Source organism: Topomyia yanbarensis, chromosome 2 (genome assembly GCF_030247195.1).
Source record: "Topomyia yanbarensis strain Yona2022 chromosome 2, ASM3024719v1, whole genome shotgun sequence".
Lineage (NCBI taxonomy): Eukaryota > Metazoa > Arthropoda > Insecta > Diptera > Culicidae > Topomyia > Topomyia yanbarensis.
Window position 1 is genome coordinate 182,402,179 of NC_080671.1, and position 22,558 is coordinate 182,424,736.

A 22,558-nucleotide genomic window follows, 5' to 3' on the forward strand; every position below is an offset into this window, starting at 1 on the left:
AGCGGCGTTAGCCGTCTTTGTTCAACGTATTGGTTCAAATGGCGAATCATGGTTCATAAGAAGAAAGCAAAGATATTGGTGCCATATTGGTTCATACGTATTGCATCAATTGTATTCCGAGTAATTGATGAAATGGTGAGGCACCCTTCCTAACATGACTCAAGTAGGCTCTCCACTCTAATACGCTCGAAAACTCAATATCACTTACAACGTGTACGAAACAGAATTTAATGCAACATAAACACATTGGAAAAATTCTACCACCTAGCCCCAGACTCCTCTAAATATTATTAAATGATAAGAATATCCATATTCTAACAGCAACATTCACCCAAAGTTTTTAAAACATACTTATTTTCAGCTAAAATTGCACATAATACTATTTTCGGTACGATAAGTAATCACTAAAGACTGAATTTTTTTTCGCTCAGGTGCCCAACACCGCCTCTAGGCTGGCAAAGTATTTTACCAAAAAACCTAAACTTCCGAATTATTCCACTAAACCAATTCACATCTACAGTGAAATGCTAGTAACAGGCTACCCAAAAATATTTTTTTAGTTATTGAAATTTCGAAAAATAGGTAAAATTTGTTTAATGAAGGTTACCACTAAACACAAAATAGTTTTTTTCACGTTTTCCTCGAATTATCAACTTTGAGCTTCAATTGCCTTTGACAAAATATTCAAATAATATGTGTGTATGAAAGGTGTGAGCGTTGGAAAGAAATGCTATTGCGGATGACAACATACAATCATGTTTTAGTAGTTTTATTTAGATTTTTGTATAGACCGCCTAGAGGCGGTGTTGGGAACTAGAGGGTTAAATAGATCCAATGCACAGTGGGAAAAAGTATCAAAAACGCCACTTTATTCAATAACGTGATAGAACGCTAAGTGCAGTTATCAAAAATGTGCACTTTTTATGTAAAAATTTCTGGGGAATCGATTGCGTGTATTTAAAATGACCTCGAAGTATGCTTTTTTGCCCTTATTCCCCTTTTTGTTAGTGTTTATTTTTATTACTGGCTTTATAACTTGAAAGAAAACTGAATGAAAACTGAATACCGTTGTTAGTGTTTCTTATGAAAAAAATCCACAGATTCTAGAGAAGACAATAGAATTGTCTGTATAAAACGATTTAATTTGTTTTACCCCGATTCTCCCCAAATGTTGAGTTTTTAGTTTGACTTTACTCAACATCTCGGAAGCAGGCCTAATGCTGCTCATCCAGAGTAACGTTTCTTATGCAAAAAATTCCAAGATCATTAAAAGAAAGTTTGATAACTTCTTTTAACAACGCTCGATTGACCAGCAATCTTCGACATAGCTGTAGACATTTAAATTATCTTTTTAATTTTTACTTACAGTGATAATATGATGCATACAGTGCCACCTAGCGCCGAAAATGCAAGCTAGTGGGGTTTCTCCATGTAAATTTTCGAAAATCCCATACAAACTTCAGGCACGTTGGTCAGGTAGCTAGATTTGTCCGATTTGCTTCAAATATGGTGCAAGTTCTCCTGATGGGACTAAGAATCGACTCAGGGGTAGGCCGTTTGATTTTTCAAAAGTTCTTAATTATTTTTCTGGGCAGTCTAATGTGTATCCGTTTTACTCCAGTTCCAAGAACTCAAGCTTGAGTTAATCATTACTGCAAATTTTAAAAAAAGGCTGGGTGTGGCATTTCGAAAGTAATATTTCTTTTTTATGAAAATCCGAGAAATTGATTACAGATAGTTAGAAGGACTATACGAAACGTGTGAACCCGTTTTACCCAACTTCTTCTCATATCACGTGTTTCCAGTTAAACCTGACTGCATTTCGGAAACATATTGAACGTGATTTTACATAAGAATTACTACTTTCGCTACTACCGCTTTCAGCCTCTTACTGAACTGTGGGATAAGAATAATTTCACACTTGTATAAGGGAAAGAATTGGTATAAAACGGGTAAACACGTTTCGTTCGGTCATAAGTATATTCAATCGATTTCCTGAACTGTTTTAAATAAGGAAAACTACTTTAGTGAGCCACTTTAAGCCTCTTTCTGAAGTATAGGGTTTGCTGGCCTATCGTAGCGCCGGCTAGTGGCAGGTTGCTACTTGCTGGTGGCATTTCAAAACGACAGTTAGAGCACACAGTGAAAACTTTGTTTGTAGTTCTCAGTGGAGTAACGTATAACTTCACAGATACATTATGCGAAGAATCAGGGTAAAACGGGTATACACGTTTCATGCGGTAATTCTAACTATCTTCAAACGATTCCCAGGATTTTTTACATAAGAATTACTACTTTTCTTCAATTCTCTTCCAGGAGATATATTCAGTTTTGAACATAAACTCAAACAAAAGGCTGAATTGGGGTAAAACGGGCATGATAGCCTACTGTGCGGTGATTATAAATACTAGCAATCAATGTTTCAAACCTTTTTAGATAACAAACACTTTTCCTGTAAAATGTCATCCAGCCTTTTCGTAAAAAGTCACGATGTGGGTCCATTTTTCCCCCGATCCCCGGGTAAGTTTGTGGTATGTATGGATACACCAGAAAATAAGCATTCAAATGGAGATATCAGTACTTCATGGGGCCTTTTGGAACGTGCTGAATGTCTTTTCAATAAAACTGCATATTAACTGACATTTGTCAATATATTTCAGTCTCTAGACCCCGGCACTTTGACTTTGACGCGTACTCCATATTCAAAAGCAAATTTTCGAAATTTTTCAAGCGGTTGATTGAAGTAAACTTTTCCTGTATTGACAATATACATAAGAAAATATATTCTACCATTGGAGTGGATTCCAGAAATAAAAAATATTTGATGCCAATGTTTGCACTGTAAATAGTACCGCCAAATTGCATCGCGTGCGTCACCGCCAACTTATCCCAACCGAATTATTCATAAAAAACTATTTAAAAATAATTTTTGTTTGTGGGTAGGTGCAATATACAGATACTGAAAGCTCTTTCCACGCTCTTTCTAAAAATATAAATATTCGGAGAATAGATTGAAACTCACCTTAAATTACACAAAGTGTTTAAAATTAAGAAAATTAACTTGGTATGCTCGAAAACACAATAACGCACACAACTTCTACAAAACAAAATATTTAGTAGAAAACACAATGGGTTTTACATAATTAGGGGTACACAACGAAAGGCAACGCTATATGTCTAACAGAAACGGAGAAAATGGGACTCCGTCATCATACCCCAACCGCTAACTAGCTCCGGGCTCCCCTACCGTATATCCAAACAAAATAACAAACATCGTCATGGTAGATTCGACTCTGCTCTACGACAAATTCCTTATATATTATCCACCTTTATGTTAATTGTATGCGAAAATGAAATAATCACACTATCTTCAGAACAGTCAAGCCACAGAAGGAAGCATCACAGTGTTTTGCTTGTGCAACAAGAAATCTTTCGATGGCTCTTTGTAACTAACGATCTTCTAGAAACGACCATCCTTGAACAAACATACCCAAAATCAATGAACCTCACTATTTTCCCTTTGAAGTAGCAGGCATGTCGTGAAATATCTTTAAACAAAGCTGTCCGACGAATCATAAATGACCGATCGACCTACTGCTCATGACGGTTCAATGAAATCGGTGCGATACGTTCTAAGCGGTCGATTAGGTCCGGTTTAGAATCAACCGGCGAACAGGGTGCGGTTACTATAAATATCCATTGATTGCTGTTCGTTTGTTTGATTCTTTAATTTTTACGTCGTTATCCGCTTCACGGAGATCCTGCTACACAGATTAATAGAACGTTTTTATTGCTAAACAAGTGCGAAACGGATGTAGCTTGAATATTTTTGCACGTTCGCTTTGGGGCTATGAATTTGATTGGTTCGAGTTTTTGCCGCTGTAAAACTTCGTTTCAAAGTAATCGCCAACCAACCAGCTGTCATTCGGATTCTTTCGTCAAGTGCTGATGCTGGCCTATTGTAATTCAATAACCCTTCCGACAGGGAGGTTCTCATGTTTTGCTATGAAGCGGACCTATTTCAGGAAAAAATACGAACATAATTGCCATAATCACAGGAAATTAATGTATCGTTCAGGTCTTCAAGCCGTACAAACTCGCAGCAAAAAATATCGCCTCGGCCGACAGAAAATGCTGCCTAAGGCCTCCGACAGTGCTGGTATCGGTGACCATTGCTCGAAAGGCCACAGCGAAAATGCAAATGTTGCGGCTTTATTGCCGAAATTCTTATTCAGCTCATTTCCTTTCTCGGCCGAGGCATAACCGCAAAAGAAGCAATGAATGAAGCAACGAAACAATGCAAAAGAAAATTAGCTCGATCAATGGCTTCTTACTGGAACGCGACAGCAGTGACGACAGTTGCGAATTGGTACATCACGAACGAACGATGGGCAAGATGTTTGACGAACTACCACTCCAATATGCCAAAGCAAAATTAATCTTATTTTGCATGTTATTTTTTATTATCTACAGTCCATTAAAACATTCGTTTGCTTTGCACACGTAATCAAAAGCAATTTTTCACCTTCAACTTCCCGTGAAATTTTGCTCCGATCTGCGTGAACCAATTAACCTTCAAAGGTCGTCCGGCTTCCTGGAATTTTCTATAGCATCGAGAAGAATGTTATGTTTTAAGAAGAAGAATCCAGTTGTACTGACATTGTTGAATGAAGAAATCCAGAGATTCATCCAGAAAGAAGTCGATTGAATGAGATTTGAATTTCTGTTTTACAATAACCACTACAGCATCAATCAAGTGCGCGATCAGGCATTCCTTTCGTAACGCTCTATACTCGCCTCATCGGTAATCTACGATTTCCTTTCCAATTTATACCAAGACTCTTGGTCCAAGAGATTGGATGAGAAACGAAAAAGAGTGATATTCAGCTGTAAAAGTTGACTGCCACTGTGTGAATGACGGTCGAAAGTTTGGTGTTTTGTTGAATATAACTGCACATTTTAGCAGACATTGCACTATGGTCCTTAGTACTTAGGTCCTTAGTGGTTTCCTAGTACCGCAAACCGGGGCAACTTTGATCATCGGGGTGACTCGAAACGTTTTTTCGTAGCTCGCTTATTTTGTCAGAATAGTCTACTGAATGCGAATCATTCAAATTTGAAATGAGTTTAAACTTATAAAATACAGATTTGTTATACTTTTTGAATATCTTGTTCGGTTTTTGGGTACAAAAACTACAAAAAACCAAAATTTGACTTCATCTTATATTTACGAAGCTTCGTAAAGTGTCTATTTTTTAGCAAGAGTAATAAGTTCGAAGCAGGTTTTAAGTGGGATGTGCCAAATTTAATTTTAGGAGTTAGTTATCAAAGTCACCCCGGTATACGAAAACGGATTTCATCTTGAAATCATTTTTTGGAAAAATAGCAGTAAGCGGACAATTTTAGGTAAAACCATCCAATCTTATTCAAATATGTAATGTATCGATTTTGTTAGCTATTTTCGGCAAATTTAAGACTAAAAGAGACGAAAGCAATGAAATTGAAAGATGGATATGTATTCTAGAGCGAATTAGTTATAAACGTAGAACGGAAAACTATGATAAGGCATGCTCATTAGAGTGGGACATGGTTAGATGAAAAAAAAAATAAATTTCGTTATAATTTATCCCTCAACACTCTTGCGAAGTGGCCAAACAGTATATAATTGGACAACCAACAACAGTGGTGCTAGAAAATATAAATATTTTATCAATCGACAGAGCATCAATTAGTTAATAACTTTTTTCTCAAGCGTCAGATCGTTTTGTATTTTTCGAGACTTTGTTTCTTCGTTAAATTTCCTAAAAAAGCCACATAACGGTTTATTTTTAGGAAGCAATGGCGACTCCTGGATGAATTATTTTGTGAAAGTTAATTTTCCCATTTAAAATCCCATGTAAACTTTAAACAGTGGGCGCAAAAATATAGTTTCAGGGATCAAGCTAAGAATTTGCACAGATGTTCTAGGACCCAAATGGTACCCAAAAAAATGCTCGGAGCTGGAATCTATTTTTGTCCCACCCTAATGCTCATACGGTCATGATCGAAAGGAAATGTGTCTTCAACGACGACATTCGTGCAATGTACACTAAATTTTTAAAATTTACGATAGCTTTCGTTCATCAAGCGGCCATTTCTTCATACCACAGTAAAATCGATCTGCGTCATTTATTAAAAAAAAATCGGTGTTGGCAAACATCGATCCCAAAAGATCGAATGAAAAAATAAGAAGATAATAAATACGAAAACTTTTCTAAGATGAACGAAAAGAGTTTGTGCGACCAACCACATCGTTCGTAATATACATAAACGGTTATTAAAATAAACGAAACATTTCGTTTCATTAACGAACAATGATGTTGTTATCAACGATAACATTCGTGCACTGTACACCAAATAACTAAAAGTTACGAAAACTTTCGTTCATGAAGCGGCCATTTCTACACACCACAATCTTTCTAGTCCTCAACAATGATGAACAGGTTGAAATAGAATCGAATTTGCCAGACCGATCCCTTTAATTAAAAAAAAAATCACTGCTGTCAAATATCGATCCTAAAAGATCGAATGCGACCAACGAAATCGTTTGTAGTATACATAAACGTTTATTAAAATAAACGAAACATTTCGTTTTATTCACTAAAAATAATGTCGTTATCAACGATTACATTCGTGCAATGTAAACTAAATAAGTAAAATTTACGAAAACTTTCGTTCATTAAGCAGCCATTTCATCGTACCACAATAAAATCGATTTGACCACATCGATTTTTTTTAAATTAAAAAATATCGATGTTGTCAAACATCGATTTAAACATATCGACTGAAAACAGCAACAGGCTAATAAATACGCAAACTTCTCCAAAATAAACGAAATAAATTCGTGCTACCAACGAAATCGTTCGTAATAAACACAAACGTTTATTAAAATAAACAAAACATTTCGTTTCATTCCTGAAAAATAATGTCGTTACCAACGATAACATTCGTGTAGTGTACATTAAATGTGTAAAATTTACGAAAGCTTTCGTTCAGCAAGCGGCTTCTTGTTGATGAAATGAACGAAACCTATTATTTACAATGCACGAAAATACTTCGTGGCAGAAAACAACGAATGAATTCGTGCATTGCATGATCGATTTCATTATATTTACGAATTTATATTATCAGTGCATCCATTAAGCCAACATCATCTCCTTTACTCAACGAAACAACCAGTGCTTATCTAATAGTCTATCGCACCCGCACTACCGCTTGCCAGAAGAAAACGAGCCTGGTGGTGAATTTATCTGTACACGCACCTGACGCCACATATAATTTAAAGAGCAAGAAAGCGCGGTTCTCTCGTACCAAACCACCCCATCGCCAATCCATTTATTTAGCTTCAAAAGAAAAAACTTTCTGCTTTTCTGTGGTTTTTTATCATTGTATCTTCTGGGTATGCATGAAACTGGTGCCAGTGCATCAATAGAATGAAATGCTATCAGCACCTGGCGGCAGTCACGGGATGTATTACCTACTACTGAAGAATGCGAGCTGACATGTAACGCAGCAGCTGCTACGCTTACATTACCAGAACACAAACTAACGAATTTTTCTTATGTTCTCTTTTTATACGTGTCACAGTTCATTCGATGACAAAGGGGGAGTCCTAGCAACGCTCGTTGCTTGGTCGAATTGTACCAACCAATCATGGTTAATATAATTACTGCTTTCATAAAATCCATTATTTCCGTTATTTTAGTAATTGTACATCCTACGGAATTGGATACAAAATTGTTACACATATTTCCAATCAGATAGCGCAATAATCTTATTTTTTCATTCAATACAACAGTAGATATTCACGTTTAAAAAATCGGATAAAATTCCGGCAGAAAATTTTGAAACGGGATTCCTATACATTAGAAGTATTCAACTTCAAAAAACACAATGTTTCGATCGTGTTAATCAGTCCTTGATGAAAATATATCCCATTACCCAGAACTTATAATTTTTAGTCGAAACAATATCTGTTAATTTCCAATCAATGAATATCTTCCTCAATGCCTATGGCAAAGATACTTATCGAATACCTTCTTAATCGTTTCATCAATTTGGCTTCATTGGAGTGTTTGCCTTTATTACCCCGTTTATACCTATTTACACATAGCGAGAAATATCATTTCGAACAAAAAATTCGATCACCTTCACGCCTCTTCGAGCTTACCAAGCAAATCGATTTCCCGCAACTTTGAATCGCTCACTCGGCACTTCACGCGGACCGTTTACAGGAAATGCTGACTACATATTCCAATGCAACCTGAAACCAAACCACCACCGGGGAAAGCAGCTGATCCAAGGTTGACCATCCATCGGTCACCACGTTAGTAGGCTTGAGAGTCAAGTACAATTCGACGTACGAAATTTATTGGAGGGCTTTATCCGCCAAATCGTTAAACATTTTGAAAAAGTAATTTGTTAATCAGATTAAGAGTAAAGCTAAAAAATGTCAATTCTTAGTCAAAAGTTAACTACCATATGATGTCGCATATCGTCTAAGCACTAAGCGAATACCGGAGACAGTTAAATAAATATCATTAAGTAGCAATTCAATGGACATGTGGCGTGGGCTTTGACAGCCATGGAGGTTGCTAGCTCAAATTCGTTATTTTTGATTGCGAATTGTGCAAGCTGATATTACGAGAAAATGTCAAAAATCTCAAAAATGTCGCAAATTTGAAATAAGACTGTCATAATTCAACCTGTCAGCCCACTGAACTCACATACAGTGACGGACAAAAGCTAAACCACTTCGTAAAAGATATTTATTTTGTTCTTGCATCTTTCGATAAGTTGTATAGGCAATAAATAGACATAGTTGTAAGCAATTTATAGACTAAATCGATGCGGCTCAAATTTTGAGTAAACACTTCTAATTTGACTAGTAATCAACTCAAGGACACGTTGACGATTGCTCAACTTTTGTCGAGTACCAATCAATAATTGGAGCATCATTCTCTAAGCTACACAGCAATGCTCGAAAAAAGCAATTCAATTCTACTACTCAGTTGCTTAACTTATGTCCGACACTGTATTTCGATTTCAGCCACCCAACGAAGCAGAGCCCACATATTGGAGAAGGAAGTAATTAAACTAAACGTTGGAACGCACCCATCGGTCTTGGAAGATCTGTTTCCCACCGCTAGCTATTTAGTGGGTTGATTTTCCGCAGTTTAGCTTACCTGGAAGAATGTATGCATGGATATGTTTGGAAACGTAGGATTCACCTGCCTACAAGTAGTTGAAGACGACCGAAGCTCGTTGATTACGCAATGAAGTAATTTTATTTTCTATGGGCTGAGAATTAGTACAAGTGTGCGGAAGGTAGATACGTACTAGCTGTAGGGTCTTCAACTGGCGGGCTCGATAGAATTGCCTGCTGGATTGTTCCCGCTAACCCCGTTAAACTGTTTCGAGATGGTACTGATTGTCAGCCATTTCCCACACAAGTTACTCCATGAGCTTTATTTCTCGTGCAATGCTTCCATCATTATTTCTCTTCATTAACTGAATTCATGTATAGAAACTATAACAAATCGCCAAGCTTAATAGTTAATTCAGTTAGCGATGTCCGAAAAAGTCTATTTTTCTATTCACAAACACTCCAAAATTACAAATCAGCCCGTCCAGTGATCACCTTCCCACAAAAGTCGAACAAAACCACAAAAGTGGCCCGAAATTAATGAAAACTTCACGTTAGGGTAATTTTGTGGCGCTGAATTCATATTTGATATATTTTTCAAAAATGTTATTTGCCTCAAAATATTGGTACAAAGGGTGGTTCGAAAATTCAACATTTACGAATATAAAGTGCATTATGTGTGTGTGTGTGTGTGTGTTAACCATCCTAACTCCCACTAGCTGGTAGTGATTTACAGAAAAAAGATGTTTGCATGTATTTTAACATATCCATGCAAATAACTTGGTTCAAGGATTTAGGTAGGTGTTAGCTCAATTGACTTTCCGATGACCCATTTCGTGTACAGTGCCAGACATGTTCCGAGGTCATCGTTCCATCAACCAGCCCCGCCTTACTGTAATGTTTGTATCAAATGGATTATAACATTACAATAAGACTTTCGATTCCTTACATGAGGTAAGAAATGGACGCGTATTTAGTGTATTTATTTGATTTTTGTATATATAAATTAGAATGTCTGTAGAAAAATATACCAGTTTTTCTATTTCCTTCCTCATCTTCTACTTACGCGAGTGACTGATACTTGCTTATCCATTTTTCGTCCCATTCCAAACCTCCAGATATCCTCAAAATCTCCAGCTTCTTTCTCACGCATCAAACAGCCCGTACAATCCTTTCTCTTTCCCACATTTGCTACACATTATATCTGAAAATTCATTTTCAAAAAAATTGATGTAGTGAATTTTAAGCAGAAACGACATTTTTTCAATTGTTGATAATGCTGTGAGATATTTATAAATTATATCATGAGCCCTAGGTAATCAAATACTACCATGCGTCTCTTTCAGACATATCATGAAAAATCACCTTTTTTCATACCTCGGGGCAGAAAAGGGCAAAACAAGGCATTCATTTTCGGAAAGTACATTGATTTTCAAACTTTATTAACTACATGTGATCTTTCCGAAGTTTCAAAAAAAAAACTACAGCCACTTTGAACATTATAATTTTAATTGAAAGCGCGGTTTATTTTTTGTTCATCGTGTCTGAGCAATAAGAAAGTTGTGCACCTAAATCGAATGGTAAGTATAAGTTTAGCGAATAACCTTTCAAATGAAACCAGTTCGACCCTAATCGGAATCTGAACCAAAAAGTTATAGTCATTTGAAAAAGATAGGTTTGAATACAGATTTTTTTCCAGAATTGATCATCCTTTTACCTTTGAAATTCAGTAAAAAATCTAACTTTCGTTCTCAAGACTTTATTCAACCTGTTTACAAACAGAAAAAATGTTATATCATGAAAAATCCAAAATAAAATTTTGAGGTTTTGTCCCAATTTTTGAAATTCTTGGTTTTATATTCAATTACAAGTATTATTTTCACTTATACCTGAATATTTCAGATTTTTTTAAAGGGGAGCAAAAATGTGAAGTTTTTAATATCATTGGAGATTCCAAACTAAAATTAGACTTGTCATAATGAATTTAATGCTTACAAAAGTATGTCATACCACTAATTACTAAATTTTACGGGAAAAATCGAAAAAAATTTTTTGCTGATTTTTGTATGGAAAAAGTAAAAAAAACATGATAAAATAAGCTTGCCCTATTCATAGAGTTCTAGAGTGCCACGTACCAAACCTTCTTACCTTTATTGTGCATAGTTTAGACAGTGAAAAAAGTGTCTGTTCGTGCATTTTGGTTTGCACCTCTCTTTCTTAGACGTAGTTGAAGTTGGTGTAAAAAAATGTAAAAATCTCCAATAACTTTGAAACGAATGAGTATTTTTACATACAGTCTTCGACAATATTATGAAGTTTTGATACCTACACATTTGTCTTGAACATAGTTCACACGAAAAGTCACAATGAAAAAAGTTATATAAAATAAACTAGATTTAAGGGGGTTGCCATAGAAAATGCCTTATAAATCGATAATCGTTAGTCCTACAAGCTGAAATTCTTCAACAAAATTCTTCAATATGAGCATTTCTAAAACTTTGTCGAAGGCACCAACTTTCTACCTCGTCAGTATAAAAAGTTAATTTTTTTTAGTTCGATCATAGTAAGCCATGCCAAATTCCAATTGTTGTAGGGAATATTCGTACGAACAATTCCTCCAAAGACACCCTGTGAATATATTCGATGGTTTGGCCTCTTGTTTATTAAGTTCACGTTTCTGGTGTTTCCGACCACTGTACCTTGCTCCGGGGGTTAACGTCTACTTCACTGCACAGCTCCTTATAGCAGGTGGACTTGCTCAGCACCATCTCGCGTTCAAAAGCGGCTCTGGCCGCCCGGAATGTTGCCTTACACTCTTCTCTGATTGCCTCAGATCTTGCTCTTTGAACGCGTGTTGTGCCTTTTTGGCAGGCAGCCCGGAAGATGCTGAGCCTTTCGTTCCACCAGTACGCCGGATGCCGGTAGTTCCTCGGCATTGTTACTTCACATGCCCTCGCTACTGTTTCCGATAGCTCATCGGCGCTTGGAATTGGAGTGACGCTGTCAGCACGAAATGCTTCCACAAAAAGGTCATTGTCGAAGTCCTTTATTTTCCACTTCCGCTCGCCAGTCCTAACTCTCCGCGTTATAGTACAATTCCGCCGACCAATGGTGTAGTGGATCGACTGGTGGTCGCTATGTGTATACTGCTCACTAACTCGCCAATTCATGTTATCCATCAGCGACACGCTGCAGAATGTTACGTCTATGATGGATGTCTATGTTTTAACGACGTTCTCTCCCAGCTCCTTCAACTCAGGGTCCGTACTCACTTTCTTGAGAAGAGCGGCGTAGGACGTCGTATCGTTAGCTTCGATGATCAGTACATCGCCCTTGTTCCTCACCCGAGTAGGCTTTCTTCTCGTGTTCCTTCTTCTTTTCTTCCCTTTGTTTCCGTTTCCTCTGCTTCGCCTGCTGGCTTCCTATGATGCACCAACCACGGTCTTTCCCAACGTTCCTCTGGTCGCTAGAGCCCTCCAGTTCACTCTTTTGCTTTTTCAGATCCTCTTGCTACCCCGGCGTGTCCCTCACTCTTTTCATCGAGCGAGTATTGTGGTGATTCTTCGGTGTCACCTCAGTTACTGCCGTCGCGTGTTCTGCGGCTTCCATCAGAGCTTTTTCGGCTGATTCAGATCTCATCAAGAGCGCCTTCTGTTCACGTTCAGCAGCTGTTACGGCCGATTTGATACACGTCACGTCACTACTCCACTTTGTTGTGCACATTGTGCTTATCCTTCTCGAACTCGTATAGCTCATCGACCTTTTTCTTCACCTCCGTCAAGTACGACTTCCCGAGATGTGGGTCATTCTGAGTGGTGTCGCTACCTGATATCTAGGTGAACACTAAATTCGGTAATCCCATCTCACGTTGGTTTCCTCGTGGCTCACTATGTACCTAGCTACTGCTGGTACTCACTGTGGCTACCAGTGGCGTAACCGGTGATCTCTGCAGCTTACCGCTCCTTGCAAACGCAATCGCGTCCTCCTCATTTGTTTTATTGGATATCTCCATTTTATTGGGTCCCAACTCCGGGCCGCTATCTCACGTCGTTGCAAATAGTCGATGATCCCACGATTATCCATACATACTATAAACTTTGTAGCAGGGAGGTCATGCTAGGGTTGACACTATCCTTCATGGAGAGTAGTGTTAAGAGCCGGTTAGGCGTAAATGCTTATGCCGAAATTTAGTACCACCAAATAAATGATAACGATTTTCGAACGTACCCGGAGACCTGTCAGGGTTTTGTTGGGACGGAGGCAGTTGTGCTGGTACCCCACTGGCCATTTCAAGTCGGTGTCATCCTTCTTTACTCAGGGAGTAGAACAGCACGCCTGTCTGCCCAAAGTCGTCGTCCAATTCTTGATCAGTGTCCTGCTCGTTAACGTTCGCCATGGCCAGTATGCCATAATCAGGCTGTTACTGGCGTCGATCGTGATGTGCCGGGTTGCACTCGGAAAAAGTATGTATGTGTGTATGTAAGTGCGTATGTCTCGAAAATGTCAATCCTTTTTCTCAGAGATAGCTGGACCTATTTACCCAAACATAGTCTCAAATAAAAGGTAACATTCCCATCGGCTGCTATTGAATTTTGTATCGATCGGAATTCCGGTTCCAGAGTTACGGGTTTAAGAGTGCTGCCACACAGAAATTTCCCATATAAACTATAGGGAAATTTAAAAAAAAAAAGATTTTTTATTTTTGATGCCAAATGTCTTTCAGGTGCATGAAACTCGTAAAAAAAATTGACTAAAATTCCCTTTTTTGTATTTTGGCACATTTTTGCCTTTTTCATATAGAAAGGTTATGCAATCACTCTGAAAATCGGCAATCTAATCCCATCCAATTTTTTTTTGACTGGCATAAGGTTTCTGGATTTTGACAGGGGCGTAGTTAAGGGTGTGCGTCCCCCTCCACTGTTCACACCCCTTTTTAGACCGCCCTTAAATCACCCCTCACCACTATATCACAAGGTATACCGAGTTAAGCTGGGGAGTCGTTCGTTCGTGGGTTTTTCGCCCTCTTCACACACCCACCCTCGCATGACAAAATTAGTTAACAAGAAGATTACATTGAACTAATGCTGACTAGTATTTATTTCATATATATAATGCTGACTAGGTTAATTAAGCATGATATATTTTTGTTTCAAGTGTTTCATCGTCGACACGTAGCTCTTCAAGTTCGTGGCTGGCGTGCCATTGTGTGCTAAGAATGTAATAGACATTTCCACAATTATTTTGAGCCACCTAGCCATAATTTGGAGAAATGAGAAAAGCACAATTGCACCACTAGGTGGATTAAAATAGGATTTTTTACGTTCTACAAAGTATATTTAACAAACTTTCATTGAAGAATATTAGAGGTTTAGACATATATGCACGAGAAAATGATAAAATTTAATATGAATGATGAACTACTCTAGAACTTTTAATTATAAATTATTATGAAGTTTTAAGTGTTGAACATATATATTGTTATATTTAAAAAGATGGGCCCTATCGGTTTATGTAACAAAAGAGGATTTTTATTCTTTATTTACTGCCAACAATTTTAAATGAAGTTTGTTGAAAGCGCCAAAGTATAATTGGAAATATTTGCAATGAAGTGGGCACACATTTTTTACAACAATCGGGCTTTCCAACAAACTTCGACTGCATTTTCGATTTCAGCGAGTTACTATGCAAATCATATAAAAATGTTCAGGATACAATTAACTGTAAGCTCAACTAACGATTCCTCCTCAAGGTAATGTAACGTTTTTATTTCAATATTATCGAGAACGGAATGAACGACTGAAAAATGTATGCAACTTCCTCATTTACAAATTAACATTTTTTTATTGTTAAAATACACGATTTTATTAGTAATTCATTGACTCATGTTGTCCAGAAAAAATAAGATCATTATATGAACTACCTTTGAATTCCCGCATGTTTTAGTAGTACGAGGGGTAAACCCCGGGCTACCTAGCGTCCAAAATGAGGTAATCCACAATTCACACGTCATTACCATATCTTTCGTTCTAGAGCTATGGTGCCATTGGCAAAGTTATTGCATGGCATCTACGCTTTATTTGATCATTTTATATTAGTTCGGAATTCTGTCACTAAGACGGTGCTGTTATCAACTTTTGAATAGAACGAGATAGAAAGATACTGTCTACGACAAAGATATATGTTAGGTAATTATATAAGTATATCTTCTGAAGATATAACTTTACAGGTCCTGCAACTTTAGTGTATGGTACATTTATGAAAACATAATTTGTGAGTAAATTTTTTAACCAAAATATGCCCTGTCTTGAAACAAACAGGACCTACAAAGTTTGGATCTTCAGAAGATATATTTAAAATGATAGGACGTACAACTTTCCCGAAAACACCACATTTCTATCTAGCTTTATTAAAAAGTTGATAACAGCGCTGCTCTAGCGACTGAATCGCGAACTAGTATGCTTCAACCAAGTAAAGCGCTAGGTGCCATAGAGCAACTTTTCTGAAAACACCCTAGTCTGTAGTCTTTAGTTTTGTATGTTTATAACATTGAATCTAGAATATTCAGTCCCCTCTGCATTTCGTATCTTTTAGTTATCAGTTGTCGGAAACAACTAAGAAAAATCGATGTAGAAGAAGTTCTCTTACCAAATATCAGGGCATATTTTCGACCAATTCATGATTTAAAAAAACAAACTCGAAGCAAGATCAGTACTGTCGTCTCTGGCAGTAGAATTATCAAACTGACTGCTTGCGCCACACTGATAAGAAGCCATATGCTAGGCATGAAATATTTCAATTCTAAATGGGTTTTCTACGGAGACGCGCACTTGGACAATTTCTAGTGAATTATTTTCTACAACATGAATCTGACTGTGGCGGTGATTTTGGCGTTTATTTTGCTATATCATTGCATCAAGATTGATACTGTGAGTGATGGTTACCCAATATCCAACAGTGAACAACAGTTCGAACTAATTCGATTGAAGCTAGGTGATGAGAAGAACGAATGAATTTCAAGTTTTGAAACTACAAAGACTAATTGAAAATACGAACCGTATTGCGAAGGTAATTTTCGCGTTTTAGTACGGCAGAGTTCCTTTTCAAGTATTTAATTGTAGATATATCGTCAAAGTCATACTGAATAGACAAAGGACTTCAAAGATCGTGGTAACAACGAAGCACCTTGATGTCATGGAAAACAACTAGAAGACATAACTTGATGGCAACAGGTTGAGCAGCTACAAAACAAAGCTTGAACCAAAAAGATTATAATTATACATAGGTATAAACGTTGATCACGTTCAACTTTATCTCAAAAGGAAACTGTGAAAGATAGTTCCGCAAAACCGTTTTGCTACCATCTCAATCCATCCGTTTCCCACTAGGTCCAAGCAAGTGCTTATCTGAGGGAGCGCATAATCGTCAATTTACAAATTATTGCAAAGTTGCTACCTCACGATCCAGCTCGTAACTTCAATGGTTATTTGTTTTCAAGCCGCCGTAGGCTATGATTCTCATGCAGTTCCGAAAAAATAACAATATTAACGCTAAATTAGAACCCATGCCTTCCTTTTTAATACACGAAACTCCCGTCGTTTCCCATGAATAGCATAAGAAGGAAACGAGCGTTCGAAGAGTGAGCATTTATGTTTAGTTCGGTTTACTACAGCGTATTCAGCATCAATGTGGCCGCGGATTCTCAAATTGACCTACGAACGATGATGGTCATGACTTTGAAAAACTGTGTCTGCTTTTTTCACAAAACCGCTTGCGTTTATTAAAGTCAGGTTAAAGCAAAGCGGACGGACTCTACAGTATGTCTCATGGAAGTTATAAAAATAATGTTTGGATCCCTCCAAATAATAGCCGATAAAACTTTCACAATTTTAAGGGGCAAACTGTACCTTGCAGACTAGAGTGAAAATGGTTGCCAGATCCCTCTGAATTATTCTGAAGGCTGTTGTTGTTTCTGAGCAGTCATTTCGACTGATTGACTTCAAAACCCGTTGGAAACATGGTTTACAGTGGTGCATCAGTCACCTACCAATCTATTTGGCCCAACGAATGGAAACGATGCGCTATATACATAGTCTAGTCATCAGGACAACCAACCAATTTTGGACCCATAGAGGAAGTGAAATTACATTAACGTAAAAATATTTGCTTGCCTATGCTTTTTAATGCAATACATGCACGAGTCTACTCCAAAATTGCTGATCTTGAAAGAAAACTGTTTATGGATGTTTTATACATTGACATAAACTCGAAAATTACTTTGCTTTACAGCATGAATTTTTCGGATCTTTCCACACTAATTTGACAGTGTTCCAAGCATATTTTGGACATATTGTGGTTATCACTGGAAATTAGCAAAAATAGCGAAAAAACAAGATAGCGACAAGATTGCGAAACCGCCATTTTTAAGATTTAACCTTTTCAATTCCGCAAGGCTACAAAAATGTAATTTGAATTGATTTTTATATGAAGTGTTATGAATATGAGTGTCTTGAACCAAGGAAAAACATAGGAGGATGCAAAGAAATCGAGTTAGGAATCAAAAAGGCACACTAAACAATAAATTAAATGGGTACCAAAAAACTAGAAACAAATAACTTTCGCTCAATAGGTAGTGAAGGGGTGAATAAATCCATGAACTGTCAATTCATGACCGTCCGATACCGGACCAACAGGGCCTATATATTGCTAGGTGTTTGTTCTAAACTGGGCGGATGGAGCTATCAGGGTTTATTTTCAATTCTTTCGCTATTATGAATTGATTCCGTCGCATGCTAATCTTCGGTGAAAAGCACAATACTGAATGTGACTGAATATGTTTTAGAAACAGTGAAGTTTATTCTAAACTGACCTACTGACTCGTTCTCTTTCCAGTATATTTAATACATGAAAGAAGAACATAAGAAAATCAATGACTGCCAATCAAAAATGATACATTAATAATTATATAGAAGTCTAACTGCACGAAGTATATTTTTAGTTCGATCATTTTGGGAAATAGAAAAACTTTCGGTACAGTTAGGTTGCTGCAGACTTAACAAAGCAACATTAAATACTATGCAACAGAGTTAACAATAATATATTTCGTGTAACAATTCATCTGTAACAGTATTATGGAGTAACATCCTCAAGTGGATGATGAATTAAAGTTCAAAGTTCGTCAGGAATCTTCTTTTGCTAAATAATAATTTTTAATTCTTTTGTTTACGAGTTGATTTCTTGTTATTCTTTTTAAGCTTTTCTTTGTTTCTCTTCCTCTAATTTCCTGTTACTTCAGTTTTCGTCTTGTGGTAAACAACTCTTCGGCGCAATGTTGAAACAGCAGGACTCCATCGCTTGAATCGTGTAACGTTCCTGTTCGTGTGAGTGTTTCAGGCAATTCTAGGAATTGAGCAAGCACACTCTTATTCTCATTATTTAGCTGTGCCGCTTAGAATTGTCAAAAAATAGCTGGTCGAATTCAACAAATTCGAACTGCAAAAGTTCTAAAATATGGATTTCAGAACTCTTCGCTTTAGTCATATTCTGGTTTTCAATGAAATAATCGTTTGATTTTCAATATCCATTAGTTTGAACATATTTAAAAAATTTTACCAAAAAGAGTAGGCGACCTACCGTTATGAAATTTTTCACTTTGTGATTATTCCAACTCGATAAATAAATAGCTGTCAAGAAAGAAAATGTAGGGGTGTCCAAAATATATTGATAGAAAATTTTTAGGACATTTTATTAAAGACTTTTTGTATAAAACATTGCGAAGAAACCTTTTCAAACACATGCATAATACCAAATCAGACAAACTAATTAACTTAATAAAAATATGATTGCCCATTTAAATTCAATTTGAAGAAATATCACTTCCACCTGTTCCTCTTGGCCATCGTTGAAATATGAAACGTTTTCGGTGATATTTTTTAAAACTGTGGATTCTGTTTAATTTTAAACGATAGAGACGATCTAGTGATATTGAAACTTGATAGACCCAAAGAATGTAATTGTTGCATTAAACCAAACACATGCAGAGATACCTGAAAGTGCAGGAGGCAAATATATTAACAGGGTCCAACATATGTAGGAGTCCAAATTAATTTTGATTAGAATTTTTTCTTGTGTTGTGCAAAAGTAACAAATAGACTGAAAATGATATATTCTCGATTTTGATTAATTAAACATGATACCGATCTATAATACAATGGTAGAAATTCCTAATACATTTTGTTGAAAATATTTTATATTTGTTGATATTTTACAAAATACTATAGCTAATACCCGTTGCGCGTTTCTGTGATCTTCGACGAAATAAGAGTAAAACACAATTTGTTCAGCTGAAGAATATTAGAAGTGTAAAATAAACTAAATAAAGTGTAAAATAAAATAAAATAAACTTTATTTAAATTTATTATTGTAAAGCGAGTGGATAGATGTTTCCTATATGGTGTGAAAATGAACAAATTTTTCGGGTTTCCAACTCTGGAACTTGCGACTTACAGCTGACCGTGGGAAAAACATGGGTTTTCTAAATTCCTAATTCCATATATTTGTTCCGAAGCGCCACAGATAAACCCCAACCAATAGAACACAAACACGCTCCATATCAAATGTTTGTGTGATATTGGTTGGGGATTATCTGGTTGCCAGATGGCGCTTTGGAACAAATTATGTTTTGCTCCTATTTCGTTGAATATCGCAGCAACGCGCGATGGGTATTAGCTTGTTTACTCTAAAATCAAACCGCAAGTTGTATCCAGAAGGAAATTGTTCAAAGAGCCTAGAAAAATATTATTTTTTGGCGGTAATGTTGCCAACTATGCTATTATTCCAGATAAAATTTAAAAGTTTATTTTTCTCGCAATACACGTTTTTTAATTTTTAAAACTCTTATTTCACCGTGTTCTTCAGTCATTTTACATAAAAAACACTTCTAATGTCAATACAATTTGAACCAATCCTGAGATACACCGTTTTGATGAAAAAAACTCGCATTTTACCATATATAATTCCATTTTTATCGACAAATATTGAGAAAATCTTCAAATCGACCCTGATCTGCTAGATGCAAAACAAAAACGTGATAATACTAAAGTTGAATTTTGTTCGTTCTGAGCTTGCGATTTTATATGATAAATTGGGGTTTGATCGCTTCAAAACGGTATAACCTCAAATAATATTGAGATTATATGTGTATTTTATGTTAAAATGTCTGAGGAACACGAAGGAATTAAAGTTTTCAAAATTAAGGTATATTTATTGCCAGAAAAATTAACTTTAATTTTTTATTTAAAAAACCGCATAGTTGGCAGCACTGTCACTAAAAACTAATATTTTTTCTAGACTCCTTGATCAATTTTATTCAAAAACAACTTGCGGTTTGAATTAAGAGTAAATAGAACCGAAGATATAATCAAAAGAAAATCAAAGGTTTTACCAATTTGTTAAAATAGGAGGTGTTCCCATTCCTCCAAAATTGGTTGAAATCTGTGAAGGTCGATTACATGTGCCTTGATCGCTACGCGCGGAATGACCCATATCATTGGCGTCCAAAAGGGGTAATACGTTACTATGTTTTAATTGCCGCAAGGTTCTACTGTATCGATTTTGTTGGCCATTTTCGGCAAATTTGAGACTAACAGAAACGAAAGCAATGAAATTGAAAGACGGATAGGTATTCTAGAGCGAATCAGTTATAAACTTAGAACGAAAAACTAGGACTAGGCAGGCTCATATGGACATGATCGAAAGGAAATGTGAAGAATTCTTTGCCTTCTGCTAAGTATAAGTTGGGCGTTGTCCCCAGGGTCTACCAAATGGTCTATGGTAGAACAGAACTCATCAAATTTGCCGAAAGTAGCCAACAAAATCGATACAGTTAAAGGGGCCACAGTCTTTTTTTGAAATCGACATTTTTGCAGTTTTTCAATAGTTCTAAGTAGTCCACGTGTACTGCCATTTGAAAAATTTGAAAATAATTTTGAGATTTTCGACTATTAGCTGTCAAAGATGGCCATGGAGGTAACCCCAGTACCAGCTGGTGTCCAAAAGGGGGTAACACCACGTTGTGTCTTATGGGAACTCGAGTTTTCTTGTTTATTTTCCGAGAATTTAAGAAAAGGTAGTCTATCGACTCGACATCAGCAAATGTTATGTTGTAGCTCACATATCAGTGATCTCGATATAATACTGTTTTAGTTGGATTGCATTGTGCGTTGGCGTTCGGCCCAAACAGTCGTTCCTGAAGGTGAGTGCCGCTCACATACTTGCTATATATTTTCTATCTAAAATGAATTTCTTGCACAAAAGTGTCATGTCTCTACATTGAAAGCTGACAGAGAGAAAAACGGTGCGTTACGTACAACGGTCGCAAAATAAAAAAAAAGTTATGGTGTCTTCGGAAAAGTTTCTGTATAACATCTCGAGCTTTATTTGGTTAAATCATACTAATCCTCGTTGAGCTCTCGACTTCGCGAATTACTCGGGCTAGTCCCCGACGATAGACCTAGCTTACTCCGACGGAGAATTCCCCGGCAAGAGAAGTTCTCCCGAAACCGAGCTAACCAGCCAGGTTGTGATGTCGGTCCGATGATTCCTGGTGATGTCTCGTCGTGATCTACATAGTCTCCGCCAGGGTGATGTAGATGGGGATCTACGGCCATTAGGTAGAACGTCCTGTACAGCTTTTCGTGGTTCCGCTTGATTTTCAGCGCTGCACCCCAGGCCGAAACCCCATATCACAGTGTCGATGACGAAGTAATAGCTAGCAGACGTATCGAACCGCAGACGTTTGGCGTGATCCTCGCTATCCCGTCCGATGCTTTCGCCGACCTTTCGTAGGCGTAGCCGATATGATAGATGAAGCTCAATCTGTCATCGATTAGTTTTTCGAGTTTTCTAAGTATATCCAGCAGACATATAGGCCTATACGAGGCGGTATCGCTGGGTAGCTTCCCTGGCTCTAGCAGCATCAGCAACTTCTGTACTTGCCACATTGCGGAGAAGTTGCCATCATCTAAACACTTCTGCAACACCATTTTGAACATTTCCACACAGCTTTCAGCGCCATGTTCCTTTCAGACCGGGGGCTGGACGCCATTTAATGCGTGGCTCCAGTTTTCGGCATTGTAGCGTCACAAGCCGTCACACTCCTTCTTGTTAGATCAGCTGCATCAACTTTCTTGATCTCGTTGTCCGGCCGAAGTGCTTCAAAGAAGTCCATTTTAGCTCGTCGGTCATACTTCTCCGTGCAGCAGGGTTCCGTTGGGCGATGCGGTAGCGAATCGCCTGATGGTCACTATGATGGTGAATGAGTACAGAATGTGGCGTCCCTCCTGTCTGTCCGAAACGTGCTAACGGAAGCATCATTTC